Consider the following 10717-nt stretch of genomic DNA (forward strand, 5'->3'; position numbering starts at 1 on the left):
GCACCTGCTGATTTTTGATGCACTATGCAGACATATTAGAGCAGTTATATTTTTTCAGAACTGACTTTTTTGACTTCAGTAGGATTGCAATATTACCTCTCCACTTCTGAAATATTAGTATATATAGAAAATGACATGAAATTTAGTTACAGCCTCTTTGGATATACAGTATAATTTATTTTAGGTACCACGTTTTGAGTATGGTAACCAGCCATCAAAAATTCAGGAAAACTTGCTAGTTTTTTTGGTGGTTTTTTGGGGGGGTTTTTTTGTTTGTTTGTTTTTTTAATAGGGAGTTAAAGGCTATAACCTCTGATTAAGGATGGAAAGAATAGGAGTCAAAGTCTTACCCATCGTTTATCTTTATCTGGGTTTTTGGAGCATTGGAGCAGACCTTGTGACCACTTATCCAACGGCAGACATATAACTAGGTAGCCTGCAAATCATATGAGCTGAGAAAAGTAACAGTACATTGTGTTCTGGTAGAACAGTTGCATACACCTAAGATTTGATCTGCAAACCAGTGAGCAGACATATCTTTATATAGGAAATTAATTTCTGGCATCAGGTACCAAGCATTGAGTTAGGCTAATAAAAAAAGCTAAGGTGCTTTCATGTTGCTACTCTTCACCAGTAAATTCATAACTACTTCTGGTCTGCAGAATATTGGCTTCTTTTATCTGTGTGCTTGGAGGTAAGGGAGAGAGTTGCTTGCTTGGTCTTATTTTTAAGACTGCAATGCATAATAAGAATTGTATTTGTTTGTAGCAGATATATTTGTTTCTACCTACAGAGTTGATCACAAGTTGAGAGCTTGGATGAGTATACCTGTGTGGTGATTTTGGCTAGGACAGAGTTAATTGTTTTCATAGCAGCTGGTATTGGGCTATGTTTTGTATTTGTGCTGGAAACAGTATTGATAATTCAGGGATGTTTCAGTTATTGCTGAGCAATGCCTTTTCTGACCTTTTCTGTTTCTCAACTCACCCCATCAGCAAGTGGGCTGGGGGTGCACAAGAAGCTGGGAGGGAACACAGGCAGGACAGCTGACCACAACTAACTAAAAAGGTATCCCATACCGTATGATGTCATGGTCAGCCTACAAAGCTGGGGGAAGAAGAAGGAAGTGGGGGATGATGTTCAGAGTTACGGTGTTTTGTCTTCCCAAGTAATCATTACACGTGATGAAGCCCTGCTTTCCTGCCTGCCCATGGGAAGCAGTGAATGAATTCTTTGGGTTGCTTTGCTTGCATGTGTGCCTTTTGCTTTACCTATTAAACTCTTTTTATCTTAGGCCATCAGTTTTCTCACTTTTACTCTTCCAATTCTCTCTCCTATCCCACTCTGGGAGGGAGTGAGTGATCAGCTGTGTGGGGTTTAGTTGCCAGCTGGGGTTAAAGCACAACAGGTTAGGGAGAAGAGTGTTATGACAGATAAACAAATTTTCCTCTGTAGTGTAATATTTTGACTGATCTTGGGAAAGGGATGGCATTTTTCTTCTGATCTAGGACACACTGAACTTTGCAAACATCCAAACTCAGACAGAAATCTGCCTCTTGCAATTATTTCTCTGCTGTGTGATTTCAGACATAAAAACAGTGAATCATAGGCTTCCTGTTAAGATCTTTATAATCCTGTTTCCACAGCTGACAGAAGGCTAGGCCATAACAGCGGCTGATAAGAGATCAGCCTAATAATGTTCTTAGCTTTCTTTGAGAAAATATATTAGATTAAAAGGATTATTGGATACATGTTTGTTAGCATCCTTGGTGTCTCAGTCTAAGAGTTTATCATTTGCATGCTAATCACAGTGGGACTAGAAATACATGTGACAACAGAAATCAAAATTTACATGTATGAGAAAACAACAGCTTCACAAGTAAATACAATATGTATTTATGATAAGTAAATACAATAACTGATGTTACTGCCAGAAAGTTTGGAAAGACAAATGGAAGAAGGGTCCTTTGAAGTACAGAATGCTGATAGGATTCACATTTTTATTTTTTATTTTTTAAGATGTAGTTCTTAATGATTTTTTTTTCTGTCCTTACTCCTAAGCCTTCCCAACATGTGAGTTTCTCCTAGACTTTTACCACTCCCTGGACTTTATTGAAGGAGCCAGAGCCATGCAAAGAAACCTTAAAATTTGGGACTGGGTGGGAGCAAATTCTTTGGTGTAAGGATTAGGAAAACTAGTTTCCATCTGTCTGACAGCAGCCTTCTCTGTAACACTGCACAATAGGGTCTGCCAGAACTAAGTTTCTTGAGGAGCAGTGGCTGCTCAGAGGCTAAAGGCTCAAACAGTACAGTGAATGAAAGAGTGCTTCCCCACTTTATTCCTGAGACTGGTTAGTTATCAGAGAAACCTTGAAATCATGAGGACAGCTTTGCATTCATTTTAGCACATCATGTCTTCCTGTATTGTTATTTCTCTACTGTCTTTGTGATAAAGATGAGTTTAGAAAAAAAAAACAGTTTGTGAGAATTAGAAGGAATGCTGGACTGGGTGATGGCTGAATTCTCTAAATACAGTGGGTCAAATAAAATTGTCAGTGCTGTGGTTATAGCTCAGTCTTATGTCACAAGTAGTGACATATGTCAGTCAGTCAGTGCTATTTATTGCCTGTGACACCTCAGAAAACAAAGCCTAGTTTCAATAGAGTACAGAGGCTTATGTATGGTTTTAAACACAGCAATAATCCCATTGACTTCAGAAAGAGTAACTGAAAGTTCCTATGCATTAAGATTTTCATTTTGATTAGGAATGCACCTCTGAAAATAGTTTTCTGATAGTTCTTATATACTTTGGTGTACATTTTAAAGCAGCCTTGAGTGCATGAACTAGGTCCCTTTCAGATGAAATGGAACAGGAAGACAGACTTTAAAGGTATACTTTAATATAAAACCAACAGTCCTTCTACTGAAGTTTTGCAGAAAATATTGTGCATTTTCATTTCAATTTTAGCTTATATTGACCTAATTTCCCTTTCTCTCCCAAGCTGATCTTTATGACATATTTTTCTTTTCACTTGTTTTTATTTCAAGAATTGAATTTTCATCAGATGAGCCATAAAAATAATGGTTTCCTCACCTAAACTTTGAAGAAACTCAGGGGAAAATTAGTCTGATGAGAAAAAAAGTAAATAATAATAATAATTAAGCTTTCATTTGAATGAAACTAAACAGAGTAGCAGGCTGTTTCTGTTAAGTAATGTGCTTTCTTTTCTACTGAAATTAATACAAGTAATAGTTAAGGATAAATAACATCTTTGCATCTTGTCTGTCAACAAGCTGAAGTATTTTAACTATGTTTATATAGAATGGTTACTACTTCTCTAAGTATGCCTGGGACAGAGAGGGTTAAACAATTGAGTACAGTTTTAATCACTACACAACCACAGCAGGTATTTATCCTATTTCAGTGATTTTTAAACAAATTTATGTGTATCAAAGCAAAACTATGACAAGGTACACTTAACAGAGGATAGCCTGACAAAATGCAGTAAACAACTTTATCCCTCCTTTATTTTCTTCAGCTGTCATTTATTACTTAACTATATAATTGAAATCAATTAGATTCAGTAAGAATTGATAAAATAATCAAATTTGGAAGAAGTAGTTAGATGCTTCCAAAATGGGGGAAAATAAGAGCTCTGTGTGTGCATAAAACAAAAGGACTAAATAAAATGAGTCTATTATCTAGTTGTTATTTAAATGGAACATTAAACTGTTTGGAAAAGGCAAAACTTTTAAAATACTTCAGTAATTTATTGGTTTCAAGTGACCTTTCAGGTACACACAAAAAGCACCTTTCTCAGTTGCTTTTCAATCACCAGACTCAACCTTGAATATTTTGTGCAAGTCTCATGATGTAATACACACAAGAAGAACTTTTTCTATTCATAACTCTCTTTAGGCTGAACTGGTCTGGACCCTCCAGTATCTCCTCACAGGGCCAATGTTCCAGCCCTGACCACCTCGGTGCATGAGAGAGTGTAGGGCCATACCTTTTACAATATACATGTTGATCTTATACAGCTTTCCAACAATGTTTCTGCTCAAAATTAGAAATATTTCTCTCTTCTTTCCTAACTTCATCCATCATCAGTAATGTTGGCTGGTTTTAAAAGTTACTGTATGGAATCTAAACATATTGCCACATGCCTGTGAAAAATGTAGTGCCTTAACTGCTTGGCAGTGCATATTACAATTTCTATTGTATTTTAAGATCTCTGAAAAACTTACTTATTTATGAGGTTGCCATGGGCAGACTGAGTGCTTTATTATTTCAGCTTGGCACAGTTTGGTTCAAATACAAGTAGCCTGGGAATGAAATATATTTTTATATAAAAATTACTAGCTGCCTAGAGATCGCTAACTCAGATGTTTTATATTTTCTATAAAGTAGGTACTACTAGTAGTGAACTAATTAGACACCTCATTTTACTAAAATCAGCTCTGTAATATATGTGCCATCTGCTCACTTCAGTCTAAGAAAAACAGATTGTAATTCAGCTCTGTAATTATTCTACTAACATTTCAGTTAGTTCATAGTTGTCTTTTCTCTGCAAAAGTGCATAAAAATAAAAAAGACATAGTTAAGTTTATTTGAGCAAAAAGTGCTGCTGATGTTGTCACATGAAAAGTCCTGTGCTCATGGATATCCTTCCCATATATTCTTCAAGCCACAATAATCTATATTCTCTAAGCTAGTCTGGAAATATGCCTTAATGGCTGTTTCTTAGTGCCTCATTATCCAGGATACTGATCTCATAGCATGAGGAGAACAGGTTACTTGTATACTGTACCAATTACAGGTCCAGTCAAGGAATCAAATCCAGAGTCAACAATTCATTAAAAGCATCTTAGAAACTATGCCAAAAAAATTATAAAAAAAATCATTGGAAGCATAGGGAGGTATCTACTGAAATAATAAATTCATACAACTATCTGAGACCCATCAGTGATTACAGGCAACCAGTTAATTCAGTTTATAAATCTTTAACCACCTCAAAACCTTCCCCCCCCCCCCCCCATATTCCTATTCCAAAGATATTCTGAATTTTCAGAATTTGAGATGTTTTTCTTACCTTTATCTGATTTATTTTTAGTTAAGGTTATACATGCCTTTGTTCTTTTGACAAGTTTGTTTAAACAATTCTCCCACCTTCCTGGTGATTATCTCTTTGCATTTATGGAAAGTAATAGTAAACGTGCTATAGCTATCTCGTGGTTTTCTGCAGTAGACCATGATCCTTTAGGCAGCCTAGAAGATCAGTAGTCATATGTAGTCACATATTGTAGGACAAGTTCTTCCTTTTTTTGTCATTGTAACACAAGTCACATGGACTGATTACAGCCTGAATGTTTTTTTGTGTGTGGGGGTTTTTTTTGTTTATTTTATTTTTTTATATTTAATAAAACATCCGGGGTGAAATGAAGGTAAATAAAGCTTCAAAGGGATATGACCTGAATTTTGTGCAATATGGAAGTGACTGTTAGTGGTAAGTGATAGAAAAGAGAAGAAAAACCATGTTTATCTAGGAAGTTGGTCTGGTACTTAGTTTGCATTGCTTTTGCATGAAACACAACAGTAAAGTATTACTAGCTGTTTCAACAATGTAACACATGTGAAGAGAGACTTCAGTTAACAGAACTCTTCCAAAAAGTGGTTAGTTTTTCGGTTGTGTGGTTGGGGTTTTTTTTTGGTTGGTTGGGTTGGGTTTTTTGTTGTGTTTTGTTGTTTTGTTTTTTTTTTTTTAAAGGCAGGAAATTTGGGGTTTTTTCAGTTTCATAGCATCTGGAAACTTCTCCTTGGATTTAGACCAAATCCTATGATGACAATTTTATTACTCTTTCCAAAAATACGGTCATGTATTCTTCTTCTACTCTTAAAAAATCTCTGCCCTTACAGAAAAGTTACTTGCATGGGATAGAGGTTCCATCACTTGATTTACATAACAGCATTTAGAGAGCTGACATTTTGTTCTTGAATCTCAGCTTTATGCAGAAGAATGTGGGTTAGTAAATAAATAAAGCAACTTGTATGGTTTAATTTGTGTCCTAACTCTATGATTGTTGCAGTTATTAAAGCCAGGCAAATAATTTATTGAATTGCTTCATTAATCTTTCAGTTTATGTAATATCTCTGAAGAGACAGAGTCTCAAATTTTATGAAATATTCAGCTTTATTTCAGTAATCTCTTATAAAATGTATTACACTGCCATTTTTATGAATATTCAAAATTAAAACTTAATTGCTTGGTAGAATAGATCAGACATATTGGATAAGATGTTTCTCTTTATTTGCATAATATAGGAATTCTTTCTGGAATTTGCCAGCATAAAATTTGGCTGCTACAAATCATTGCAGATAATCAGTTTGAAAGTTTTGCTTGCAGTGTATATTTTGGTCAGCAAAGTTTATCTGAATTGAAACAGTAAGGTGGCGAAAGTACAGTTATAATAAATTTGTCTTAGGCCAGGCTGGTATTGATGGGTATCAGTGGTAGCTACATATGATGCATACAGTTATTTATTTTCATGGAGCTGATTCTCATTTACATCAGCTGATGCCAGCTGTAGCTCTTTATTGCATTTTCCCTCACTACCTATTGATTTTGAATTAATATTCTGGTTGAAGGAAAGCTTTTGCCTTTTGTTAGGACACTTTTACTTTAAATCATAGATGTGCATGGGCATGTACACTCACATGCACATGTGCACACACACATGTGCCTGCACACACACATACACACAATACATATGTATTAGAAATATTTTGTCCTTATTTTTTTATTTAAACATTTCAATCCTTATTTATTCTAGATCATCCCTGCCCTCTTCTTTCACTGGTAACTCTTAAAGCATACTTCTCTTCTGTGGAATGATCTTGGGTAACATGTCCCTTCAAAAGCTTCTACTACAATGTTAATAAAAGCTTTGGTAATATGCAAAGGAAAATAAAGTATTTCAAATACATTAGCAAATAATAAAGAAGTAAGAATAATAACTAAGACTTAAGTCTAGCATACTCCAACAAACTCAAAAGATTGTAGAAGAGGCAGCATCTAGCCTGTATCAGGCAATTCAGGAGTTATATGCAACTTAAAAACAGATACTTTACTGAAGCAGGACAGTTACTTCTAGTTGGAAAAACAGAGCAGTGCTAAGAAAGTATACACAAAATCAAAGCAAAATGTCTCATGAATTTTTCCATTAAGAAAAAGAGGTTACTATCTTTCTTTTCCAAGTTTTAGTCAAAACTGTTTTCAGTATTTAATGGAGGAGGTTAAAACTATGTCCTTTATTTAGAATGTGGCACAAGGAAATATCTTCTAATTTTTATTTGTTTTATTATTTGCCATTTTGTGACAGAGAATTATTTTTTTTAAAGAGCTACTCTAGACAAAACCTTGACACTGGGCACTAACATAATACTCAGGCATCTAACGACTACAGAATAATCAATAGCAAATGCGTGTGCCACCAGCATGAAGTTTTGTAGAATGTGGTAGACCAAGTGCTGTGCAGACATTTACCTCTGGACCTTTAGTCTAACACTTGCCATTTTAAGAAGAATGATGGTATAGAAGATTGGTCTTTAACAATTGTTTTGCAGTTATTGAAGATTCATAAGAGCTTGTGCTTCTTGTGAAGGGTGTGTGTAATTGCCCTTAGTTTTATTGAATCTGTAATCCCATTCAACATTATCTGGTATTAGATAAGAAGAAAGGACAAATATCTTTGATCGCAGTGGCATTTTTATATAAAAAGAACAGCTGATGAGTATTCCATACTTAAAGAAAACAGCTTGAATATAAAAAAATAATTGAATGTATTACTTTAACCTACTACATTTTGGAATGTCCCGAATTATTGATCTTAGATCAATGAGTCCACCATGCACATCACATGTGCTCAAGACCTCATTAAGTATGAATTTTGAAAATTTGCATCAACCAGTGCAGTAAGAACAAAACTGCTTTGGCAAAGTAAAAGCAAATCAGTCTTAATTTGCCAGTTAGCTAAAAGCCCAACTGATGTTTATAGACAATGCATCTCAAGGACAGAGTTCTACCTCAGAGAGATTCCCTGATATCTTTCAGACCCAAAAAACATGTAAGGCTAAGCGATGTAGTTTTACTGTTTACCTGAAGTAAACTTCAGCAGGTAGGGAACTAAAATACATATTTCAATTTTTTTTTTTCTCCCCAGAAAAAGGCAGAGAAGAACAAAAAAGTAAACATACTGTATTTTGTCGTAAATTCTCTTGGTTTTTTGCTGTCATAATACAGTTCCAGTCCCATTGCATACACTGTCAACTGTTTTCTGCCCTCTCTTATTTAGAAACAAGGGAACAAAGTGCAAATGGTTGTCCAGGGCAAACAGGTGACATGGGTTACATTTGTTGTTGTGGTAGATGTTTGCATCTCAGGGGCTTTGGTTTTCCTGAGTTGAACAGTGATTTTGAGAACATGACCTTTTTGCTCCAGGACACTTCTCCAGGATACTAGAGATTTAGTAGAAAATCTAGAAAAGATATATATAACTCATTTTTTTGTTGTTGTTTTACAATGACAAAACATAACTTAAGTACCTCGTACAAGCAAGTGTTCACAGTAACTCTTTGATTCATCTGGACAGAAATGCTGTCACACCTTGATTTTTCTTTGTACCCTGTTGTGCTGAAAACTTGTGAAGTGCATATCCTTGTGAATAAAACATGTCCATCCTCTTTCACAAAAAAAGAATTAATTCCAATCACCCATCATTATATACAGTTGAATAAAGAAAGGGTATGAGACTGCTATTTCATGTTGGTATCATGTAAGAGTTGAATGAATATGACGTATCAAATAAACATTATTACCAAAGGTAACTATTATTTATTTAAGCTCCAATTCTGCATATGATTCAAGTTGCCACCACCATGGTTCTTATTCTGACTTTTTGTCACATCAGTAAGAAAAAAAATCTAGTAAGTTAGCAAGCAAATGCTTGTATAAATTGCATGTGAAAGAATCTTACAAGAGCCAAGATTTGATCTCTTATTTGAGAGTCTTTCTGAATCTATTTCTGCAGGAGGTATAACTCTGCTAGTAATTCCTCATACCTGACAGAAATGCTCTCATTCTTACCTTTCCCCTTCATTTCTCTCTCATTTGTCCCATCTGTCTTCAGACAGTATCTCTATTAGCAAATTTTTCAGATTCCAATAGTACTGTTGTCCTACTGTGTCCTGCTGTGCTAAACTCACTTGTCTCACATTTTATTGCTGTATTTCTGCAGCATGCTTTATGCTTCTGAAGCCCCCTGCTTAGCTCGTACTGTCTCACTGAAGATCTGGCAGTAGTGGGATGGAAGGAAAAGTAGAAACTGAGAACTAAACCAGATACAGTGTTAAGAGTATTCACAATGTTAATATTCAAAAAAGTTAATTCAAAAGCTTTCTTTGCATCTTCTAACACACATTACATCTGTTAAAGGGCAATTTCCATGTACACAGAGTCTGTTACCACTCAAGACTGATGTGCTGGAGTACTTGTTCCAAGGAGTTCTATGTAGTGTTGGTTGCATTAAACTTTCAGGATTCTGTGGACTTTCCTGTAGGAGGCAGGTTAAATAATTGTAATAATTACTGAAAAAAAGTCAGAATTTCAGACTGCACATGACAGCTCCTTATACTATTTTTTTTTTTAGTAGAAGTTTTATTTGCAGTTGGATAATATTTAGGAACATTTACCATTTGCAGTATGGCTGGTTTTTCTTAATAAAATAATCTGTAAATTAGTGAGAAATTACCAAGGAAATAAGTATTGTTTCCAAGCTGGTACACTTAAGTGTGGAAGAAGCTTAGTTTAATGACTGAAGTCTTCGGATAAAAATTATTTGCCCCCTCCCACAGCTCCCATTTCTAATTCATGTAGCATAAGATGAATGTATTTTGCTTTTTGACAATTATTTAGAATAATTTAACAACCTCACTGCATTTTGAAAGTGAGAATCAGCAACACATAAATATCGTTTAAAGTAAAAACATACATTGAAAGGAAACTAGGAAAAGAGCCTTTAAATTTGATCTCACTGATTCAGAAATCATTAACATAGGCTGATAATTTCAGATTACGTGTGTCAACCCTACTACAGTCAAAATAAAAATTCTCATTGTCATCAAAGGGAGAAGAATGGGGATCATTGTAAAGTCTAGAATAAGATCAAAACTCACAAAAATAAAAAGTGGATGTCAGCTAATGCACACCCCTTTATATTCACTGTGTTAATCATAGGTATTACACCCAAGAATATCATCAAAGACTGTTAAGGCTCAGTCAGTGATTAAGAAAAGCAGAACTTAGCTTTGCTTATCTAACCTTTATGAAGCTCCAAGACAGCAAGTTATGGTACATTCTTTTAATTACATGGTTACAGAAGTCATGTGCCCTGAAACACTGCCTCACCCTGTGTCTATGTTCCTACAGTGTTATATATACATATATCTATCTATCTATCTATCTATATATATATCAGCTACCTGTGCCTTGGCTTCCTTCCAGAGGGTCACACTGTCAGAGGGTGAGTTGCAAAACAGTTCAACAGCTGTGAATGATGAGGAGATTAAAACTTTAGGTCACAAATTGGAGTGCATTATATCAAAAAACAGATGCATACATTATTGGATCTTTTATGTGAGCTGCATTGTAGACATGCAATG

This window comes from Falco cherrug, chromosome Z, assembly GCF_023634085.1.
Source record: "Falco cherrug isolate bFalChe1 chromosome Z, bFalChe1.pri, whole genome shotgun sequence".
In the NCBI taxonomy this organism is placed as follows: Eukaryota; Metazoa; Chordata; class Aves; order Falconiformes; family Falconidae; genus Falco; species Falco cherrug.